Source organism: Petromyzon marinus, chromosome 64, assembly GCF_048934315.1.
Source record: "Petromyzon marinus isolate PM22_M1 ecotype Great Lakes invasive population chromosome 64, UKy_Petmar_22M1.pri1.0, whole genome shotgun sequence".
Classification (NCBI taxonomy): domain Eukaryota; kingdom Metazoa; phylum Chordata; class Hyperoartia; order Petromyzontiformes; family Petromyzontidae; genus Petromyzon; species Petromyzon marinus.
The window spans coordinates 6,396,842-6,421,966 of record NC_133730.1 but is presented as its reverse complement, the minus strand read 5'-3'; the positions used below and the strand labels follow the sequence as shown (position 1 = coordinate 6,421,966).

General features: G+C 47.7%; 1 long non-coding RNA gene across 2 annotated transcripts; it reads left to right on the top strand.

The window, feature by feature from the left end:
• The first annotated feature begins 2,111 nt into the window (after nt 1-2,111).
• On the top strand, nt 2,112-24,247 carry LOC142906417 (uncharacterized). 2 transcript variants are annotated; one of them, XR_012930232.1, is made up of 5 exons: nt 2,125-2,551; nt 5,795-5,934; nt 10,821-11,002; nt 11,388-17,962; nt 23,659-24,247. It is a non-coding gene; the product is annotated as an uncharacterized LOC142906417 (long non-coding RNA). The 2 variants fall into 2 exon arrangements; XR_012930231.1 differs by having other exon boundaries at nt 2,112-2,551; nt 11,388-24,247.
• The last annotated feature ends 878 nt before the right edge of the window (nt 24,248-25,125 follow it).

Below are 25,125 nucleotides of genomic sequence, written 5' to 3'. Positions count from 1 at the left end.
TTATGACGACAGTGTTGATAATGATTTATGTTGGTGGTGGTGATGATGATGGTTGGCGATGGTTGTTGAACCCTCGGATTGCACAGCGCGCAGTGGTCTATGGGAATATTTACGTGGGGATTCCCCGCAGGGAATTTGCAAGCACACAAATCATCTGCGCGAGTCTTAGAGCACCACATCATCATCGAGCAGCAACATCAGCAGCAGCAGTAGCATCATCGTCTCTCGTATTAAATCACCATGATCGATATCTTCGTCATCTTAATAATCTTAACTGTCCACTATCCATAAGGAATATCACAGCATCATCGCTGCTGCTGGTAATGACCGCGATCACCATCACGATCACAGTCATCATAAATTATAATATACAACACCCACATCATCTGTACACACACTTCCATGATTACCAACGCTTGGTATCATCAATCGTTACCATAATACACACGTATACAATAGCCCAGTTAAAATAATAAGCATGCCTCCTCCTGGTGCATCTCCAAACAGATGCTTACAGCCTTCTATGATGACATCTCTGTAAATCTCCCGACTCCATGCGTCCTTGGTCTCTCCCGATAGATATCGAACTCCCCATCTCCCAACGCATCTCCCACCACTCTCTTCCTCCTCTCAGTCCACATTCATCTGGTCAGTGCGCATGTCCCAATCTTATCAAAACGATTAAAGCCAGGGAGATTCATTGCTGCCTCCGTGCGGTTTTGACATTGTTGTGTGTGCTGTTTGTGATGTCCGTCCGTGTGTCGCCTCGCTGGTTTTTTTGTGTGGTTTGGCCATGTTTTTGTTTATTGTAGTACGGTGTTAGGCTGATGGCCTTATTTTGATGTTTTGATGTTTTTTTTGTGTCCTGGATTTTCTGTTTGCACAGTCAACACACAAAGTAGTCACTTTAAGATGTGTTTATTGTTCGTGTTTTAGTTTTTTGTTTGTTGCGGTTGCACCCGATTCAAGAGCCGAATGGCTCACAGGGCTATACCAAAATAAATAGAACTATGAACTACGTGGGGGGGGGAGCCCTGCTACAGGGGGGGGGGCACTGCTACGTGGGGGGGGGGCACTGCTACGTGGGGGGGTGGGGGCCCTGCTACGTGGGGGGGGGGGGGGGGGGCCTGCTACGTGGGGGGAGGGAGGTGGCCCTGCTACAGGGAGGGGGGGGGGCTGCTACAGGGAGGGGGGGTGGCCCTGCTCCTTACCTGTCCAGGTCGCCCTCCCTCCCACGCGGCGTGCAACGACGCCGTCCTGGAGAGACGCTCGGTGGTGGTTGTGGTGGTGGTGGTTGTTGTTGTTCATCAACTCGTCCTGGAGAGACGCTCAGCGGTGGTGGTGGTTGTTGTTGTTCATCAACTCGTCCTGGAGAGACGCTCGGTTTAAGTTTTTAATTAACTCGCGGTGGTTGTTGTGGTTGTTGTTGTTCATCAACTCGTCCTGGAGAGACGCTCGGTTTAAGTTTTTAATTAACTCGCGGTGGTTGTTGTGGTTGTTGTTGTTCATCAACTCGTCCTGGACAGACGCTCGGTTTAAGTTTTTAATTAACTCGCGGTGGTGGTGGTTGTTGTTCATCAACTCGTCCTGGACAGACGCTCGGTTTAAGTTTTTAATTAACTCGCGGTGGTGGTTGTTGTTGTTCATCAACTCGTCCTGGACAGACGCTCGGTTTAAGTTTTTAATTAACTCGCGGTGGTGGTGGTTGTTGTTGTTCATCAACTCGTCCTGGAGAGACGCTCGGTTTAAGTTTAATTAACTCGCGGTGGTGGTGGTGGTTGTTGTTGTTGTTCATCAACTCGTCCTGGAGAGACGCTCGGTTTAAGTTTTTAATTAACTCGCGGTGGTTGTGGTGGTGGTTGTTGTTGTTCATCAACTCGTAGAAGGTTGTCGTGGAGTTCTCGACCGCGGACATTTCTGGCTGCTCCCCACGATGGATTAGGAGGATGCCCAGAAGCCACAAGACGTGTTTGAAGGAACTCGCCATGTTTAGCAAAACATTTTTTATTTTATTTTATTTTTAACAGAAATATTTTTTTTAACAAAAATAAAATAAAAGTCTCCTCAACGATATTCTTGTTTCTTTCGGTAAAGTCACCACGTAGAAGGGAAACAATAAAATAATAAAAATATAAAACAATAAAATTCTCACGACGTTTCGACCGCAACGCACAAGCAAATCGTCATCAGGTGTGAAAACCACAGCCAACGATGGCAAAGTTCGCGGTCGTCGTGACGACACTTCCGGCGGCGTGACGTCAGCCAATGGTTATTACGTCACTAGCACGTGACGGACACCACGTGTGGTTGGAGCGGTTTGAATGGCGTTGAACGGAAATAGTTTACGGTTATATATCCTTAGTTCTTTCGGTAAAGTCACGTTGAAGGGAAACAATAAAATATATAAAATAATAAAGAACTAAGAATATGAATTACTGCAGTCACGAAAGCTTTAAATCAAAATTTAGTTTACGGTTACTTACGATGGATGGACTTGTCCCCGTCGTACGAACATGGAATTGCAACCGATTACTCCAGGGCCTGTAAACGGGTAAGATGAACGCCGCCTCTTATGCTCATTTTAGCAGCAAATTCTCTTGAACTGACTCGTGTTTTTATTTGATGTTTACCAGTTAATATTCTTAGCTCTTTCGGTAAAGTCACGTTGAAGGAAACCAATAAAATATAAACAAAGCAATAAAATTATTTATATATTTCATTATTTTATTGTTTCCCTTCAACGTGACTTCACCGAAAGAACTTAGAATATGAATTACTGCAGCCAGTTAAGTTTACATTTACTTGTTTATACATATGTAAGGCCCTATCAAAATAAATTTTACGTTAAATAAAAAGACCTTAAGGTTCATAGATCGTAAAGTTTAATGTAAATTAATTAATTTAAATATCAGTGTGAAATGTGCATATAAGTTTACGTTATGTGTATACATTTCCATCTGACTTGTACACATTTACATCTCAATTGCATGTTTGAAGCCTATAAACTTATATATTTAGCCCTCCATAGTCTCAGTGGCTGAGTAAGCAAGTCCCCCCCCCATGCTATAGTTAGTACAGTACAGCTATGTGGGTAAGTTAATAATTGTTGTTAAATGGATGGACTTAACCCCGTCATACGATCGTGAAACTTCACCCGGTGACCTCCAGGGCCAGTAGATGAACACTAACTCTTACGCTTCATTCGAGCAGCAAATCACCTTTGACGTGACTTTACTTACACTTAAAGAGTTAACTATACTGTACTGTACATCTAATTGATCTTTAACAAATAAGGGATTCCTCTACTCCATACCCCCTGCTCACTAACGAAGCCCTCCCAGTTTGTGTATTCGCTGCACCTCGGGGTGAGCTCTTGTAGAGTTTGTTTTTAACCGCGAGCTAAAGTTAGCTAAAGTAATAAAACACAAAACGGTGTATAGAGTAAAAAAAACCAGTACATATATTTGACGCACTCGTTAAGAGCCTACACAGAGCACCAAACTTACACGCAATTAAAACTACACCCCTCCCGCCTCCACTTATATCGCGGTGTGTGTGGTGGTCATTTTAAAAACAAAATTAAGTTTAATTAACTCGCGGTCACTGTACAATTAGTTGTACTGTACTCATGCTTGGCGCCCGGAATGGTTGCTGTGTATTTATCTGACGATATTAACATTTCCGCGCGCGCTTCGTTGAACTATTATGAAGAAACAAAAAGCTACTATATTTAGTGGCTTAGTTGAGTAAATATACAGATAGTCCCCGACTTACGATATTTCGATCTTAACGATGGCGTCAGCGACAAAATTGTTTAAAAACTAATAATTTCTCCCGGCAAGCAAACGCAGCATCAGCAGCAGCAGCGTACTTTAATGTGGCCATCAACAAGCTTAACATCTTGATTTAAAGCTTTCGTGACTGCAGTGATTCATATTCTTGGTTCTTTCGGTAAAGTCACCACGTTGAAGGGAAACAATAAAATAATAAAATATATATAAAACAATAAAATTCTCACGACGTTTCGACTGCAACGCAATCAATCATCATCAAATTTTCTTGACTGTGGTTTTCACACCTGATGATGATTGCTTTGTGTTGCAGTCGAAACGTCGTTAGAATTTTATTGTTTCATATATTTTTAATTGTTTCCCTTCTACGTGGTGACTTTACCGAAAGAACCAACAATAAGCTTAACATCGTTCAAGTATATTCTTAGCTCTTTCGGTAAAGTCACGTTGAAGGGAAACAATACAATAATAAAATATATATAAAAAACAATAAAATTCTCACGACGTTTCGACCATAACACAAACGGTCATCATCAGGTGTGTCGGTTTGCATATCGTTCAAGTATGCCAGACGACGGACAGAATGTATGATGATTCTTTGCTTTAGCGATTTCATTCATTTTAGGGTTACCACGATACGGTACGTAGGTTCAATGCACGTTAAACGTGTTTTTTTTAATATATGTAGCAGATAGGATTGTTTCATGAAAAAAAAACGTTCCGTTATATTGCAGTTCATATAGGTAGGCTGATAATTTTACCTTGTTTTTTTTAACTTTACATCTTACTGTGCCAATACAGTATTGTAATTAATAAATACAGTATATACTTTATACAGTACGGTACTGTATATTGCTCTGTTTTGCTAAATTATTACCATTCTTTAAGACTCCTGGGTTAGGCTAGGCCCATCTTCGACTTACGATATTTTTTACTTAACGATGGAGTCGTAACGCATCTCCATCGTAAGTCGGGGACTACCCTGTATCGTAAGTCGGGGACTACCTTTATAGTGGCTAAGTGGGGTGGGGCTTAACTGGGTAAATATATAAACATGGGAGAATTTAACACTGGCGTCTATAGGATAATTTCAGATTGGCGTCTGTCGGAGAATTTAACATTGGCGTACCTTTGAGAATTTAACATTGTAGTCTATGGGAGAATTTAACATTTTAGTATATTTTGATTTAAAGCTTTCGTGACTGCAGGGATTCATATTCTTGGTTCTTTCGGTAAAGTCACCACGTAGAAGGGAAACAATAAAATAATAAAAATATAAAACAATAAAATTCTCACGACGTTTCGACTGCAACACAAGCAGTCATCATCAGGTGTGAAAACCACAGTCAAGAAAATTTGATGATGATTGCTGCTTGTGTTGCAGTCGAAACGTCGTGAGAATTTTATTGTTTTATATTTTTATTATTTTATTGTTTCCCTTCTACGTGGTGACTTTACCGAAAGAACCAAGAATATATATAAAAACATGTTTATAGTTTAGTTCGCACGCGTGCGCGTGTGTGGCGTTGACGACTTTGGGGTTAACCGAATCTCGATACCAAACAAAAAAACATGAATCATTTACTTCACAATTAACGCAAGACGCAATGATTCTGTTCAACAATTGCTGCCCCTTTTTTTGAGTCTCGTCGACACTGATCTCTGCATGCTGTCCACGTGGCTCTGGAACTCTGCGATTAGCACGGTTGGCTACGTACGGTGCGAAAGAAGTTTAACACGTATACATTGCTTCTGCGTTTGGGTTGGTGGATGTAGATCCATCGGCAGGCGAGAGCGGTTTTGGGTTTTTGTTTTGTTTAGTGCACTTCCCTCAAGGTGCACCTAGCCTGGCACAAGCGCCGTGGTTGACGTCTCCCGCCAACTTAATCGTGAAAGGCGGCGGCTGTTTGTTTGGTTGTTGTTGTTTCTAGTCGCGAGATGTTGACCCTTTCATTGTAAACACTCTACAGAGACCTTGACCGTCACCGTGTGGCCTGTGACAGACTGTTGGGGCGAGCGCTGTCAGCGAGGAGCAGCACCTGTGAAGGCCGGCACCGGGGCACACGGAGGGGGTGGGGTTGGCCAGCAACCACGCCCGACCGCCTTTGTCTTCCCAGTGGGCGATGTTTACACAGCACACCAGGTAACTGGTATTGGTGTGGTCTGGCCGATACGGTGTAAGGCCATCAAAAATTCACCTGCACATCTCATCGGCTGAAATACTAATTTTGCCTAGGGGGGGGGGCATGGGGGAATATCACCAAAAAAACCCGCTTAGAATCAACAATACGAAACGGATGTTTATTTACACGCTTTCTGTTTCGATCCAAAGCTTTCGTGACTGCAGGGATTCATATTCTTGGTTCTTTCGGTAAAGTCACCACCACGTAGAAGGGAAATAATAAAATAATAAAAATAAACCGATAAAATTATCACGACGTTTCGATTGCAACACAAGCAATCATCATCAGGTGTAAAAACCACAGCAAGGAAATTTGAAAAAAGTGGTTTTCACACCTGATGATTATTGCTTGTGTTGCAATCGAAACGTCGTGGGAATTGTATTGGTTTATTTTATTTAATTATTTCCCTTCTACGTGCCTTTGCTGAAAGAACCAAGAATACACGCTTTCTATTAACTCACTCTGTTGTATCCTCAAATCTTGTAACTACATTTTTACTCACTTCCCAATGTGGTATCGACTGCAAACTTTTAAACATGTTTCATATGTTACTAGCTGTACTACCCCCGGCTTCGCCCGGGACTTGGATCCACCACACGCCTTTGTCCCCCCAGTGGCGATGTTCACACACCACAGCAGTTACTCGTTTGAGGCTGAGTCGACCTAGGGGAGACCCAGGACCGGTTAAATAATCGTCACCGGTGGGGGCAGTGAGCTGGAATCGAACTCGGGTCGCTGGGTTCGTAGCGCGGTGTGCTAACCGCTACACTACAATGCGTTACGTTTCCACACACACACAGATTACACACACACATACACACACAGATTACACACACACAGATTACACACACACAGATTACACACACACAGCACGCTAACCACTACACTACAAGGCGTTACGCTTCCACACACACACAGATTACACACACACACACAGATTACACACACACAGATTACACACACACAGCACGCTAACCACTACACTACAAGGCGTTACGCTTCCACACACACACACAGATTACACAGACACAGCACACTAACCACTACACTACAATGCGTTACGCTTCCACACACACACAAATTACACACACACACACAGATTACACACACACACACAGATTACACACACACACACAGATTACACACACACACAGCACGCTAACCACTACACTACAATGTGTTACACTTCCACACACACACAGATTACACACACACACAGCACGCTAACCACTATACTGCGTTATGCTTCCACACACACAGATTACACACACACACACAGATTACACACACAGAGACACATACACACACATACACACACAGATACACACACATACAGATTACACACACACAGCACGCTAACCACTATACTGCGTTATGCTTCCAAACACACACAGATTACACACACACACAGCACGCTAACCACTACACTACAATGCGTTACGCTTCCACATGCGCGGGTCAGATGATAGATTTGACGTCACAGCTCACTTGCCGTGCAAAAAATAAATGCATTATTGAGCTCACCCCCCCCACCCCCCCCCCAAAAAAAGTGTATTTTTATAATTTTTGCATGGTGTACAGTCTGGAAAGTACCCACGTGGCAAATTTCAAGTTTGTTGCATGTCGGGAAGTACGCTAAACATTTTTGAACAGACACACACAATCACAACTTTGCCTTTTATATATATGGAGATGTTTCAGCTTGGGTCTAATTGTCCACGCTCAACTAACGTTGGCTGTAAATCACCACGGGTTTCCTTACGTCACGGCAAGCTTCGGGGCCACTTCCTGGAGTCGTGGAGTTATTACATTACCAGTGGGGTACATTAAAGCGTGCTTTAAAAAAAAAGGTTTTTTTAAAAATATTATTTCCTTATTTCAATCGTTTCACCCCAGAGGAGAACATCACAGTCACTCGACTTTTTCAGGAGGGGTGGGGGTGGGGGCGTGGGCTCTGCAATAATTTGCGGCCAAAGTTGCTGCAGCTGCTGTCCAATCCCAATTTCACAGATTTGTTTCAGGATTGCGATGAGCATGACCGGTACCGGTTACCTTGTAGGGTGACTACTGTACAGTTTTAACAGAGGCGCAAACGTAGAGACACTCCCCACGCGGTCTGGAATCGAACCCAGGTGGCTTTCTGTGGCTGTGATGAACAACAAGCGGTTAGCCCGCTGCGTCCGCCACGCTAATTCAAACTGGCGTCGCGATCAAACTAATTGATTTTGGCTCTGGAAATGGGGGGGCGGGGGCAAACAAACAAACAAACATCCCCGAATCCTCGAAAGAAAATCACCCGGAGTGAATCTTCTGCTGGATTAATCCGTAAACTCGCCCCCCCCTCCCCCCTTACCGGCATTGTCCTCACGAGTTAGCCGCCGATTAATCATCTCAATCGAGCAAATTGTCCAGGCTCACGATTGCAGTTCTGAATGCAAAACCAAGTAAAAACATCGATCATATTAAACTCGAGATGTCTCGCATCCTAGCGATCAATTATGCAAATCGTCGCGATTCGGCGATTCCGTTTGGTTTGCGATTGGATTCCAGAATGAAGATTCCAGAATGTATTTTAGCATTGTGGTGGGGGTGTTGTGTGGGGGCGTTGGGTTGGTTAACATGGACCCATTGTGTATATAACTGTAACAGAGCACGTGTGGTTAAAGCAGTACTTAATTCCTTGCAATAGGTTTATATTTGTTGTTTGAACATCTTAACACCTGCTGTTTTAATGCCGGAAAGGGTAAACGCTATTGTTCTTTATACTCTTTGGTTCTTTCGGTAAAGTCACGTAGGTAGAAATAAAATGAAATAAATCACGACGTTTCGAACGCAACACAAGCACCCGTCTTCAGGTGAAAATTGTGACAGCTGCGATGTCTGCTGCCTTGTGAGGAGTATGGATCCCTGCAGTCACGAAAGCTTCAAATCACTATTGTTATTTTTTCATACTTTGATACTGGCAAAAATGTCCCATTTTCTAGCTGCTCTGATAGTACATTGTTTTTGTATCGTTCGCCTTTTGGCGTTCTCTGGTCTGACACTGGTGAGACTAGGCCCTAAAGAAGGCTGTCTATGGTGTAGGCCAATCAGTTTCCACGACAATGCCCATATATTATCAGAGCATGTTTGTTTGCATGTTCACCACAAGTAGTGTGTGTGGTGTCATGCAGACTTGATTCCTTGCAAAAGGTTTCAATTTGGTGTTTGAACATCTTAACACCTGCTGTTTAATTGCCAGAAAGGGTAAAGCATATTCTTATTTTTTCATCCTTTGATACTGGCAAAAACGTCCTATTGATTTTGGCTCTGGAACCAGGTCCAACCGAAGTTCCCATGGTTTTTCGCAATGGGTCCATACCTCCCATCCACGTGCCAACGGGCTACGTGTCACAGGCGAGCCACAGCACAGCACCGACATTTCAGTCGTGTTCCGGAGATCTCCGCTTATCCTCCGGCCCTGTTACCCGCACGCGGCGACTCTCTTATCCTCGAAAGATTTGCGGATGACGGGATTATGTCATTCCACATTGCAGGGATGGGACAACACATGTGGATATCCGTGGGTGATATGACGAACAGGGGTGCGAGTAATAGGAGTTTTTTGTGGACCGTATAGGACCGGCGGATGACATGATGCGAGGGTAATATTGGTGCGGACAAGAGTTGTATTTGAACTCTTGTTTACTGAGGAGGTACTGGTCAGGTATTTTGCAAAGCAGGACTCACCAAAGTGTGTTGTGAGACTTATCAAAGCTTTGCAGGACTCATTAATTGTATTATAATTGTTATTAAAAATATATTTTAAGTGGGTGTTTTATTTTTATAAAACTTGGTGGCTGTTTTGATTAGGCTTTAAAGAGATGTAATTATGACTTAAGTCGTCTTTAAACACCAGAATGTGAATACCATCGATTTGCATCTGAAGAATGGAGCTCAGCAGACCTTTGACAATCCACGGCTAGATGAAGGCCTTTCTTTTTGCCATGTTGATGATCTGGGTTGTTTGACCATAACTTCACTACGCTTGTCAGCGTGGGTTGGCGATGAGCAGTGCTTCAGGTATCACTGACCACTGATGTTGGCCATGGCTGGGAATTTCAGTCGGATCTCCGACTTTGTCGTGCAGTGTACGTATCAAACTTGATTTGGCACTTTCGTGACTGCAGGAATTACTCTTTGGTGCTTTCATTGTACGTATGTTGAACTTCGTTATTACCGTACGTAGCCAACCGTGCTAATTCGAGTTTATTTATTAGGCACATAGCCCTGTGAGCCACGCGGCTCTTGACTCCAGTGCAACCGCAACAAACAAAAACATGAACAAGGAAACATCTTAAAGTGGCCACACGCAACAGAAAAATGCAGGAAAAAACAGCAAAGTCTTCCAGAAAAAACACCGCATTTCAACGCTGTGTGCAAAAATTCCAGTGGGATGCAAGTCAAACAATAACAACCATAAGAAAATTTAGATTGAAGTTATCAGGCTAACTCTGTGCTAAAACAAACACATGGCTAAACCAAAACGTTATCAAAATCGCCAAAATATAGCTATGAAAACAACGTAACAGTGATCGACCGAGGCAAGGCCATAACCGATTCAGACAATCGTCATTGGTCTTTGCCGTGAGCGGGAATCTAACTAGTTGGCCGACTTTGTGGTGAAGTGTGTTCATCACGACACTACCGCTTCCCACATTTACACACGCAAAGACAAATACCCCGCAGCACCACGTTGGTATCTGAATTCAATATTTGGACAACAGAACATGTATTTACATTCGTATTCATGCGTGTTATATACGAAGTGTATTTGTTGGGGTGTGTGTGCACCTTCTACCAACAGTCTGTTCAGAAGGGTGCGCGAGGCGCGTGCGAGTGGTTCGTGTGCTGGGCTCCTCTCTGATTCGTGCACCACGGAGCACGTGACGTGCCGTGACGTCAGCCAAATAGCTGCGTTCTTGCCAAGCTCAAGGTTCCCGAAGGATGACCTCGTACGAGAAGATTGCACAGAAAGACATTGGCATGGTGAGTGGAGCGAGTGTCGCTGTGTGTGTGTGTAGATTCCCGTGTGGGGAGTCGGCAGGGCTGTTGCCTCGCTAGAGGAGTAGCGCGAATTTATATTCTACAGTGGTTGAGATTTATTTGAAAAAGTCGTGGGCCTCTTCTACGTCCACTCAGACAAAAAACATTACCCAATGTGGAGACCTCCCCTTGAAAACATCAGCATAGGTGAGACAAAGGTGGCCAGGCGTGGTGTGCCGTGCTGGTCTTCAGCACGGCTCTGGCCCAAGGCTACCAGGGGGGGGATCTTCGTCTCTGCAGCTGTACGTGAGGAGCGTGCTTAGCGGCACGCTTCACAATTTTTTCCCTCCGCCCCCGGTTCCCCTGCCTTTTGACTCCGGATTCTAAGAAGCCTGCGAGGTCCTCATCCACAGCCGCTTGGGCCGAAGCGGTCGCGGTCTACGAGGCGAACCAAGGTACTGATCATGTGTGAAAACGAGCTTTCGGGTTCATCGTATTCCTCCAGCGTGAATATAGATTGAGATTCTGACCAAAGACGAGGAAAGAAACCCTCCGTGTAGCCGTAACAGACTTGGGGCAGGTGCTCATCACGAGTACCAGTCAACACCACCACTCGCTTGCTTCAGTGGGAAACAACTTTGACGTGCCCGAGCTTGATCGATAGTAAACAATTATTTAATACCGACGATGAGTACGTTAATATAATAATAGGGTTTTTCCCCTTTTTTCTGGCAACAAAACTGAAAGCTTTTTTTTTACAAGGATTCATGTTACTTCATTAACCACAATACTTGTGGTCAATAATGCAACAACAAACAGGTCCCTGCAGGGTGGGCTGGTAGGATAAGTCTCTGCGCTGTCTATTGCTGATTTTACACCCAACAGCACGAGATTTCACTTCGTTAAAGTATTGAAAGGGGATGGACGGACGGACGGACGCATGAATCTATTGCAGGCTGGTACACTCAGTTTACAACTTCGTTCCTACCAGTAAAAACACACTCTTATAATATGATGCATTGTCCTTGAATCTGATTGGTCCACACCAGAGACGGCTTTCTTTAGAGCCTCGACCCAATTGGTGCTCGACCAGATGACGCCAAAAGGCGTCGTACAGCTCAAAGACAATGCCACTATCAAAGTAATGAGGAGCTCGGGGTTAAGCATCTACATCATTGGACCTCCTCCTCCTTTGCCAGTACCAAAATGTAATCATAATAACAATAATAAAAAAAGGTTTCAGTTTTGTTGCCAGAAAAAAAGGGGAAAAAACATTATTTTTTGTTACTGGCAAAGGAGGTGGTCCGATTATGAGTACATTCATACGTAGAGTTTATGACATTCAAGGTGTGTTACTCTTTGGCTTATGGCCACATCTCCCTCCCAGCGGCACTTGTATGTACATTTGCCTCTGGTTTTTCCTCTTGAAAACGTGACGAGTTGCCATCTTTTAAACAAGTAAGTTAGTGAGGATGGTCTCGGTAACAATAAGTAAATACATGGTAAACGAGCGCCAATTGTGATTTAAATCTTTCGCGACTGCAGTGATTCACATTCTTGGTTCTTTCGGTAAAGTCACCACGTTGAAGGGAAGCAATAAAATAATAAAATATATATAAAAGAATAAAATTCTCACGACGTTTCGACTGTAATGCAAACAGTCATCATCAGGTGTTTGCTGATGATGACTGTTTGATGATGACTGTTTGCGTTACAGTCGAAAGTCGTGAGAATTTTATTGTTTTTTATATATTATTATTTTATTGTTTCCCCTCAGTGTGACTTTACCGAAAGAACCAAGAATATGAGCACTAATTATACAAGTAAATATGATGGCGATGTGGCTGGGCAACAACAACAAACCCGGGTAGCCATGGCAACTGCCCCCCCCCCGCTCCAACTGTTGCCAACAGTCCAGGCCTCGAGCCCCGCCCTCTGGTGACGTCACTGCCACGACCTCTGTGGTGGCCCCGCCCTCTTCTTCTGCAGGCTCCGCCCCCATCGTAGAACGTTACACGTTACAATTACGTTGATATTAAATATAAGTATATAATTACAATAAAAACATTGATGACATGGCCGTCTAGACACGTTACCTAGCCAAGGCCACCCTTCTCAAGGTCACGATGATGTCTTTGGGTCGTACATGTTGCAAGCTCCGTTCCAATCGCAATCTCTCCGTGCGGCCGACGTTTAAGTACAATGATAATAGCATGTTGACGTCGATGACTGAATGACGAATGTGAGTGCTGGCATTGCGTGACGATTAAGGCTACTGTCCAGGTACTGCCCAGTGCTGATGGCATCCCCCCACTTTGCCCTAGTTCTCGCTTTCCCCCAGAATCCACCTCCTCCAAGACGCCTGACTCCTGACGGGCCGAGCCGCCCCTGCTCGGATGTGAGCAGCTGCTGTCTGTGCCCGTGCGGTCCTCAGTTATATCTGAGGTCGACCAGTTCTCCAGTCGGGTTCTGGGAGGAGGCCGCTGTCAAGGACATCCGCCTCGAGATGGAGGCGGCCATGGAGCCACCTCAACGACCCCGGCGGAAAAAGAGCAGCCGGACCCGACAGCAGCAGCCGATTGGCTCGTCCCGCAAAGCGACCCCCGAGCTGCGGTGGGGGTGACGGCGTGGGTCACAGAGGGCCTGCTCCTCCTGCGTGGCCGAGGAGCGGGTCCACGAAGTGGGAGGCCACCTGAGAGTCAACCTCTCGAATATTTATAATGACTTTTGCAGGAGGCCTTGAATCGGGAAAAAGGCGCTGCCACGGGGAGAAGATTTTCGTCTGAAAATCTTCTCTCCGCCTCCCCTCCATCCTGCTCGACCATCTCACCCCCCCCCCCCACTATCACAAAAGCCCCAACCCCCACCATCACTATTCACCGTGCCCTCCGCCACCACTATCTGCCCAAACCCCCCACCATCACCATCGCCTCACCCCCCACCTTCACCAAATTTGGAAAACATAATGTATTGGGGCAGGAGGCACTGTGGAGTACCATTGCACATTAATCGGAATATTGGATAATTCGGCAAAGGCCGGAAACCCCATATGTGTCGCATTAACAAGCGTTTACTGTACACGCACGATGTTTAAAGTGTGTGTGTGTGTGTGTGTTGAGCACATATAATGCACCTTTTTCTCGTGCACCGCAATCCACCTGCACACGTACGACGCGTTGACAACTGCGGTGAGGAGCACAAGTTTTATTCGTTGTTGGAACAAAACTCGGCCACGCCCTTCCCACCGCGACCAAAATGGCAATGTCCACCAAAGGGAGCAGCAGAGAGCCCCTCTAAAGCAACCATTTCGGTCCGGTGCAGTTCCATCCACTTGTGTGAGTGTGTGTATGCATGTGATTGTCTTGGCGAGTGCATCGCTGCGTAGTGTTCGTGCGAATCGTTCGCTACCAGACCACCTGGTATCGGGAGCAGTGTTCTCTGTTCATGTCAAAGTGAAACCATTGGGGTCTCGATACCCGAGCCACGGCGGGACGTCTACAGCGTCACGGCGGGGACGCCGACGGCGCCGCGTGCCGCGCGGACGGGCAGACCACACCGGGGAACCAGCTCCGGCGGGCGCATCGGCTCCGGCGGCGGCGGCCACGGTGGCGGATTGTGGCGGAGTGACCAGCAGCGGTGGTCTTTGTCCGCGGTAACCATCGCGAGCGCCGGTACCCGCCGGCGATGTAACGGTGGACATCAGCGAAGGGATGCCTCGCTGGCCAGCGTCGCGAGCGCCGGTCTTCGCCAGTGCCGGAGGGGTGGGCGGCAGTGCAGGCGGAGGAACGTGGGTCTGGTTGTGGCCGCATCCTGTCGCATCGTTGCACGCACGTATTTCCCTCCGGGCCGCAGCCATCCGAGGGGCAGGATACGTGGGGCAGCAGCGGTGGAGGTGGGCTCGGCTGGTCCAGGATCATGAGACTTTGTCTCCCCTGGTACTGGATGGGTAGGCAGCGGTGGAGGTGAGCTCAGCTGGCCCAGGGTCCTGAGCGCTGGTCACCGCAGGTGCTGGAGGCGTGGGCAGCAGTGGAGGCTGGGGGACGTGGGCCTGGTTGCGGACACGTCTGCTCGCAGCGTTGCGTGCACGTCTTATCCTCCGGGCTGCAGCCGCACGAAGAGCAGGGGCGAGGGCTCGTCTGTGACCTCTGACCCTGCCCACGTTGGGCGCTGCCACCATCATCATCGGTTTCTGCAATTCAGCACGAAACAAACAGGATTGAATATGTCTTCAAAAGTAACAAAGATAAAGGTGCAAACCCAGAAACTGCATTCTCAAGCCACTGCCAGTGGACTGGCCTACACTCTAGAGAACTTTAGAGAGAGCCCATTCTAGAGGGCATGTGGCCTACGTTACACTGGAAAAAGTGGGAATACCCACACTTTTCATCACTAAACAGTCCAATGAATGGCTGTGGTCCACTGAATGGCTGTGGCGTAGCCATTTATGCTGCTCGGTGGACAGAGACTGGGAGGCATTAAAACAAACTTGCCCATGGTTTCAACAAGAAACGCTGAGACACGGAACGGAACCCGGGAACATCTGGATTGCAAGTGCAGCATATGGTAGCAAATGTATCTTTGAGTTGTCATCCTTTTCCTTTATATGTTTGTACAGGTAGTCCTCTACTTACGATAGAGGCGCGTTACGACGACCCCATCGTAAGTCAAAATATCGTAAGTCGAAGATGGCCTAGCCTACCCAGGAGTCTTAAAGAATGATGATAATTTAGCAAAACAGAGCAATTTACAGTACCGTACTGTACAAACTATATACTGTATGCATTTATTAATTACAATACTGCATTGCACAGTAAAGTGTAAAGTAAAAAAACACGCGGTAAATTCTTAGCCTACCTATATGAACTGCAATTTAATTGTTGTATCGCCATCGTAAGAGCAAAATATCGTAAGTCGGACCATCGTAACTGGAGGACTATCTGTAATTTGCATTGAACAAAACGCGAGGCCGTTGCAGCCCGTCAAGCATTTTGCAAGTCCGGCGAACGGCATATTAGACGCTTCTCAGTCGCGGAGAAGCGTCTAATATCGGTGGTGAACGGCATTTGAACCAGTCATTAACCTGCACCTTTCTGAGACCAGCTCGGACTAACCATCTTGGTGAAGTACGGTCAACACAACGCCACGAACACCACGGCATGGGGAGAGGCCTTCATCCAGCAGTCGCTTGACAAAAAAGGGCTGTACAAACATAACTGTCCATGCCGCTTAACATAAATTGGCCTGCTTTTGACTGGCCCTCAGTATTATGTCTTTACATCGAGTTGTTCAGTTTGTTGTGCTTCCCTCGTGCAAACTGATCATCCTCGCAGCAGCTTTTGGCTAACCAGATGCGCTTCTTGCGGCCGTCTGGAACGTTCTTCCTTCCGACATTATAAAGCCACTTTTAAATCAAAATTTTAAACGAATTTTATCTGAACCAGTCCCGGGCCTCCCCAAGGCCGACTCGGCCTTTAAATGAGCACCTGGTGCGGTGTGTCGTTAACATCGCCACTGGGGGGAGACAAAGGCGTCCGGGCGTGCTGCTGGGCCACCCACCCATCCCCTCGTGCGCCGTGCCGTCCTTCGTAGGCGCTGCTTTTGCTGCTGCTCGCTGACAGCACTTGCCCCGACACTCTGTTAAGGGCTACACAGGGGTGGGGTGGTGGGTGGAGTCTTTGTCTTATTTATTGTTTTGTTAATTTCGCTTGATGAGCAGTGGTCGGCTCGCGTTAAAGGCACGCGCGAGTTTGAGAACTGCTCGAGACTCTTGATGGTGCCGCGTCGGGAGCGCCTAGGCGTCACGAGCCACGAAGGGCCCTGGCCTGGTTGAGTTGTCCAAGATTCGCGTGCGGCGCTGAAATTCCACCGCATCGTGGCCGGCTGTGCGTCGTCAAAGAAGACCAAATCTCTCGGAAGCGGAGTCGGAAGATGTATTGACGAACGGCAGGAGGAGGAGGAGGAATTCGATGAGCTGTGAAGCGCTTTTTTTTTACAGATGTCCAGACCACACCAAGACAACAACAACAGTCCCAGACTACACCAAGACAACAACAACAGTCCCAGACCACACCAAGACAACAACAACAGTCCCAGATCGCACCAAGACAACAACAACAACAATCCCAGACCACACCAAGACAACAACAACAACAGTCCCAGACCACACCAAGACAACAACAACAGTCCCAGACCACACCAAGACAACAACAACAACAGTCCCACACCACACCAAGACAACAACAACAATCCCAGACCACACCAAGACAACAACAACTGTCCCACACCACACCAAGACAACAACAACAACAACAACAGTCCCAGACCACACCAAGACAACAACAACAGTCCCGGACCACACCAAGACAACAACAACAGTCCCAGACCACACCAAGACAACAACAACAACAGTCCCAGACCACACCAAGACAACAACAACAACAGTCCCAGACCACACCAAGACAACAACAGTCCCAGACCACACCAAGACAACAACAACAGTCCCAGACCACACCAAGACAACAACAACAACAACAGTACCAGACCACGACCAAGACAACAACAACAATACCTCAATAACATTGCACATTAAAACGCGACTTTGGATAACTGCATTATAGACGAGGCCAAAACAGACCTTTGATTTCTCTGATCGCCGGACCAATCTGCCACGGGGCAGCACTCGGCCACGCAGCGCAGTACCCTCGGATGTTCCGCAGGCGCAAATGTCAAGAGCGTCGCGCTCGGCGCTGCTAACATTGCCGATGCGTTTTCATAATTTCGCCTTCCCAGGATTGATGTTCGGCATGTTCCCTTGCACGCGTCTGCCTGTGCGTTGGGGAGCGGTGGCGCCGCGGTTAGCACGCCGCCGCTGCTACGAACCCCTCTCTCCCCGGGGCTCACGGCCAACAACAACACCGCTGGGCATGCGCTCTGGTGCTTTCGGTGAAGTCAAGTAGCTACAAGGTAAATGAAATGACGAGGTTTCGATTGCAACGCAAGCGGTCATCGTCGGGCGGGGAAAATCACAGCGAGAAATGTTTTTTTGTTTTGTTGCTGAAGTGGGCGCGAGAGAGTTGCCGCAAGTACGCCGCTGGGCTTCCCCTAGGTCGACTCGGCCTTAAAAAGATGAGTGACCCCGTGCGGTTGTGTACCGTGGGGGGGGGGGGAGACGCAGGCGTCCGGGGGTGGTGCTGGTCACCCACCCATCCCTCTCACGTGCCACCGTGCCGGCCTTCGTAGGTGGCGCTGCTACTCGCTCAACAGCGCTTGCCCCGACAGTCCGTTGAGGCTACACGGGGGGTCTTTGTCTTTGTTGCTGAGAAATGAGGAGCGGCGGTGCAGCGGTTGGCTGCGCTGCGCTACGAACCCCGGCCACCCGGGTTCGATTCCCGCTCACGGCCACCAACACCCAGTGACGATTACCTGAACCGGTCCTGGGCCTCCCCTAGGTCGCCTCGGCCTCAAATGAGTACCTTAGTGCGGTGTGTAGTTAAGTATCGCCACCGGGGGAGACAAAGGCGGCCGTGCGTGCGGTTGGCCACCTCGTGTGCCGTGCCTTCATTGGTTGGCGCTGCTTCTCGCGAACAGCACTTGCCCTGGCAGTCTGCCGAGGCTACACGGGGAATCTTTGGGAGCATTGGGAGCGATGGGTGGCACAGTGGACATGGAACAGGCAGAGTTCACATTGGCCGACCGCCTTCGGCACGGGAATGAAAGGGAAGCAAAGGGAATGAAAGGGAAGCAGAGGGAATGTGACAACAGCATCCGTGTGTGATCCACCTACCCTCGCTGATGTCTCCAAGGTTGCTGCACGTGGAGCATAGCCACCACTACCCACCCACCACCCCCCCACCACCATCCCCGCCACTACTCCCCCACCACCACCCCCTCCGCCACTACCACCACCACTCCCACCACCACCCCCTCCACCACCGCCACTACCACCCCCACTATCACTCCCTCCACCTCCCCCACTACCACCACCACTCCCACCACCGCCACTATCCCCCCCCAACACCACCACCGCCACTACCACCCCAGATGTCCACCACCGCCACCACCATCCCCACCACCGCCACTACCACCCCAGATCCCCGCCACCACCACCATCCCCACCACCACCCCCTCCACCACCGCCACCACCATCCCCACCTCCACCACCGCCACTACCACCCCAGATCCCCGCCACCACCGCCACCGCAAGATCTCCCGGACTGTTGGGTGCAAGCGCTCTAGGCGAGCGTAAGTGGCCGGCCAGCACCACGGGCCCGGCCTTCGTCTCCAGCGGGTGGCTCCGCTCGAGGCCGGCCGGGCCTCGAGCGGAGTCCCCGGTTCGGGCGATCCCTCGCCGGCAGTGTCGCTGCCTCGTGAGCGGGGATCGAACCCGGATGGTTGGCGTGGCGAGCATCGCGACGGGAGGCTGAAGCGAAACCCAAACGAAAAATGGGCCCTGCTCATGCATCGTGAAATTGGGAAACAAATAAACTATTTTGTGAAATGCCTGACTAAACAGAACAAGAAAACCCAAAACTTCGGTTGTGTGTACGTGTATTTACATGTAAATTAATATGAATGTGTATATCACAGACGTGATATATATACCTGCATGTATTATATACATGATATGTCTGTGATATTTATATTAATTGATATATATATGCCTATTTCATAATAACCACGGCAACGTCTAGCGGGCCCATTGACATTAAGGAGCAAATATTGCACGCGTCATCAAAATTTCCAGTGGATATTTTATTTCATGCGTGTTTGTTTACACGTGCACGCATATATACACTCCACAAAGACAAAGGTCACCCGTGTAGCCGTCACAGACTGCAGGGGCAAGTGCTGTTTGCGAGCAGCGCCTATGAAGGCCGGCACGGCCACAGGAGGGGGTGGGTGGCCCAGCACCACGCCCCGGCCGCCTTTGTTTCCCCCAGTGGCGATGTTTACTACACACCGCACCGGGTATTCATTTGAGGCCGAGTCGACCTAGGGGAGGCCCGGGACCGGTTCAGATAACCGTCACCGGTGATGGCCGTGAGCGCGAATCGAACCCGGCTCGCCGGGTTCATAGCGCAGCGTAGCGCTAACCGCTGCACCACCGCTCCCTGTGACATATATATAAAACACGCACACACACGCTCGGATTGTACATTTAGCACTCTGACAAGGATCATGAGTCACAACGGGAACGGGTAGCCTGGCTACGGACCACTGCTCCTGTCCGAGTTGCCACCTCCTCCACCGCACCCACAACAACCCCCGCTCTTCCGAGGCAGACAGAAGCGATGTCGCGCGGCAATTCACCGCCTGTGGGTGTCGTGAGCGCCTAATCTGAGCGCAGTATGTGCAGTACTGCACGCGAACACGTGGGGACACGCGCGCACGTGTACACACGCGCACGTGTACACACACGCGCACGTGTACACACACGCGCACGTGTACACACACGCGCACGTGTACACACACGCTACATTTGCACCGCTGTGGCTGGTCTATCAGAGGTCTATATGTATCTCTACGAGTCTCCGTGCATCTCTATGTATCTCAACAAGTCTCTGTGCATCTCTGTATCTCTACGAGTCTCTGTGCATCTCTATGTATCTCTGAGTCTCTGCATCTCTGTGTATATCTACGAGTCTCTGGTCATCTCTATGTATCTCTACAAGTCTCTGGTTATCTCTGTGTATCTCTACGAGTCTCTGTGCATCTCTATGTATCTCTACAAGTCTCTGTGCATCTCTATGTATCTCGATGAGTCTCTGTGCATCTCCATGTATCTCTACAAGTCTCTGGTCATCTCTATGTATCTCTACAAGTCTCTGGTCATCTCTATGTATCTCTACAAGTCTCTGTTCATCTCTGTGAATACGAGTCTCTGGTCATCTCTGTTATCTCAACAAGTCTCTGTGCCTCTCTATGTATCTCTACAAGTCTCTGGTCATCTCTATGTATCTCTACAAGTCTCTGGTCATCTCTATGTATCTCTACGAGTCTGTGCATATCTACGAGTCTCTGGTCATCTCTGTTATCTCAACAAGTCTCTGTGCCTCTCTATGTATCTCTACAAGTCTCTGGTCATCTCTATGTATCTCTACAAGTCTCCGGTCATCTCTATGTATCTCTACGAGTCTCTGTGCATCTCTATGTATCTCTACGAGTCTCTGTGCATCTATGTATCTCTACAAGTCTCTGTGCATCTCTGTGTATCTCTACGAGTCTCTGTACATCTCTGTATCTCTACGAGTCTGTGCATCTCTATGTATCTCTATGAGTCGCTGTGCATCTCTATGTATCTCTACAAGTCTATGGTCATCTCTGTGTATATCTACAAGTCTCTGTGCATCTCTATATCTGCGAGTCTCTGGTCATCTCTGTATCTCAACAAGTCTCTCTGCCTCTCTATGTATCTCTGCAAGTCTGTGGTTATCTCTATGTATCTCTACGAGTCTCTGCATCTCTGTGTATCTCTACGAGTCGCTGTGCATCTCTATCTCAACAAGTATCTGTGCTTCTCTATGTATCTCTACGAGTCTCTGTGTATCTCTGTATCTCTACAAGTCTCTGGTCATCTCTGTATCTCAACAAGTCTCTGGTCATCTCTATGTATCTCTACAAGTCTGTGGTCATCTCTATGTATCTCTACAAGTCTCTGGTCATCTCTGTATCTCTACAAGTCTCTATACATCTCTGTGTATATCTACAAGTCTCTGTGCATCTCTATGTATCTCTATGAGTCTCTGTGCATCTCTGTGTATCTCTACAAGTCTCTGGTCATCTCTATGTATCTCAACAAGTCTCTGGTCATCTCTGTATCTCAACAAGTCTGGTCATCTCTATCTCTACGAGTCTCTGTACATCTCTGTATCTCTACGAGTCTCTGTGCATCTCTATGTATCTCTACAAGTCTCTGGTCATCTCTGTATCTCTACGAGTCTCTGTGCATCTCTGTATCTCAACAAGTCTCTGGTCATCTATATATCTCTACAAGTCTGTGCATCTCTATGTATCTCGATGAGTCTCTGTGCATCTCTATGTATCTCTACAAGTCTCTGGTCATCTCTATCTATCTCTACAAGTCTCTGGTCATCTCTATGTATCTCTACGAGTCTCTGTGCATCTCTGTATCTCTACAAGTCTCTGGTCATCTCTATGAGTCTCTGTGCATCTCTGCATATCTACGAGTCTCTGGTCATCTCTGTATCTCAACAAGTCTGTGCATCTCTATGTATCTCTACAAGTCTCTGGTCATCTCTCTGTATCTCTACGAGTCTCTGTACATCTCTATGTATCTTTACGAGTCTCTGTGCATCTCTATGTATCTCTACAAGTCTATGGACATCTCTATGTATCTCTACAAGTCTATGGTCATCTCTGTGTCTCTATGAGTCTCTGTGCATCTCTGTGTATATCTACAAGTCTCTGTGCATCTCTATGTATACCTGCGAGTCTCTGGTCATCTCTGTATCTCAACAAGTATCTCTGCCTCTCTATGTATCTCTGCAAGTCTGCGGTTATCTCTATGTATCTCTACGAGTCTCTGCATCTCTATCTCTACGAGTCGCTGTGCATCTCTATCTCAACAAGTCTCTGTGCTTCTCTATGTATCTCTACGAGTCTCTGTGTATCTCTACAAGTCTCTGGTCATCTCTGTATCTCAACAAGTCTCTGGTCATCTCTATGTATCTCTACAAGTCTCTGGTCATCTCTGTATCTCTACGAGTCTCTGGTCATCTCTGTGTATCTCTACGAGTCTCTGTGCATATCTCTGTATATCTACAAGTATCTGGTCATCTCTATGTATCTCTACGAGATGCTGTGCATCTCTGTATCTCTACGAGTCTCTGTGCTTCTCTATGTATCTCTACGAGTCTCTGTGTATCTCTACAAGTCTCTGGTCATCTCTGTATCTCAACAAGTCTCTGGTCATCTCTGTATCTCAACAAGTCTCTGGTCATCTCTCTATCTCTACGAGTCTCTGTACATCTCTGTGTATCTCTACGAGTCTCTGTGCATATCTATGTATCTCTACAAGTCTCTGGTCATCTCTATGTAGCTCTACGAGTTGCTGTGCATCTCTGTATCTCTACGAGTCTCTGTGGATCTCAGAGTCTCTATGCGTCTCTATATATCAGAGTCTATACATCTCTGTGAGTCTCTATTCACGTCTACGATTCTCTATTGAGTGCATCTCCACGAGTCTCTATGTGTCTCTATGAAGCCTCTATGAGTCCGTGTGCATCTCTACTTAGTTCTGTACGGCTTCTGCTGCTTGGCCCCGTACGTTCGGGTGACAGTTACCACGATCAAAGGATGACCCCGATTGATCAACCGATCGATAAACCCGACCGACCGATCATCGATGAGCCAGACTCCGCGTGACGGGCAATAACGGGATCTCCAACAAACTTTAAGGGTTGAAACGACAACAACAACAAGCAGAAGAAGAAATCAACACCCCCCCACCACCACCCCAAAAACTAAAAGAAATCTGCCGAGTCTGGCGTCGTTTTAAGTAAAAGTTTATCGCTCGTTGGAGCAAACGGAGCTTATAAATGCGTCGTGGGGTTTTACGGGCTGTAAAGACGTTATCTCTTGACTCTCGCAGTAACTGCCACCACCGCTCCCTCTCTCTCTTTCACGCCGGTGATGTGCAGCGCGTCTTCTTAGAACGCTGGGGAGCCAGACAAGCCCCTCTCTGTACCAGCGTGGACGGCACCACCCCACGTGTTCACCTTCTGAAGCGCTCGCTCGTCACCGTGACGTGCGCGATGACCACCACCACCACGTGACTTTTATTTCGTGTTGTGCGCGGTGCTTTTAGCGCCACAGCGCGTGGATTTGTAGCGATTATTTGTGTTGCTGGTGACTTTGTGTATTTGTGTTGCTGGTGACTTTGTGTATTTGTGTTGCTGGTGACTTTGTGTATTATAGTTGCTGGTGACTTTGTGTATATGTGTTGCTGGTGACTTTGTGTATTTGTGTTTGCTGGTGACTTTGTGTATTTGTGTTGCTGGTGACTGTGTATTTGTGTTGCTGGTGACTTTGTGTATTTGTGTTGCTGGTGACTTTGTGTATTTGTGTTTGCTGGTGACTTTGTGTATTTGTGTTTGCTGGTGACTTTGTGTATTTGTGTTGCTGGTGACTTTGTATATTTGTGTTACTGGCGACTTTGTGTATTTGATATCGGAATCGCCTCCAGTGCTGTAGCTGCTGGCGGCAATAAAAGTTGTTTAAAAGTCAAAAGTCTCTCTCTCGCTCAGAAGACAAAGCATCCCTCCTCCCCCCACCACCACTCACCCAGAACCGCATAGCCCTTGACGGACTCTGCTCACAAGTGTTTGTTAGCGAGATCTGCCAAACCCCGTGTCTCTGACCTGGCCATTATGAGCCCGTGTGAGAGAGAGAGGAGAGACACTCAGACTCAGGGCTCAAACCCAGGTTGGCAGTTGTGTTGTCTCAGTGCGTGACCTGGCCATTATGAACCCATGAGATAGAGGGACACTCAGACCCAGGGCTCAAACCCAGGTTGGCAGTTGTGCTGGCTCAGTGTGTGACCTGCCCATGATGAATCCCTGAGATAGAGGGACACTCAGACCCAGGGCTCCAACCTAGACTCTCAGCTGTGCTGAGTGTGTGTGACCTGCCCATTATGAATCCCTGAGATAGAGGGACACTCAGACCCAGGGCTCAAACCTAGACTCTCAGCTGTGCTGAGTGTGTGTGACCTGCCTATTATGAATCCCTGAGATAGAGGGACACTCAGACCCAGGGCTCCAACCTAGACTCTCAGCTGTGTTAGCTCAGTGTGTGACCTGGCCATGATGAATCCCTGAGATAGAGGGACACTCAGACCCAGGGCTCCAACCTAGACTCTCAGCTGTGTTAGCTCAGTGTGTGACCTGGCCATGATGAATCCCTGAGCTAGAGGGACACTCAGACCCAGGGCTCCAACCTAGACTCTCAGCTGTGCTGTCTGAGTGTGTGTGACCTGCCCATTATGAACTCACGCAGAGAGACACACACATGCAGGGTGCAAACCCAGGTTCTCAGCTGTGTTGGATCAGTGCGTGTAACTTAGCCATTATGAATCCTTGAGATAGGGAGACACACATGCAGGGTTC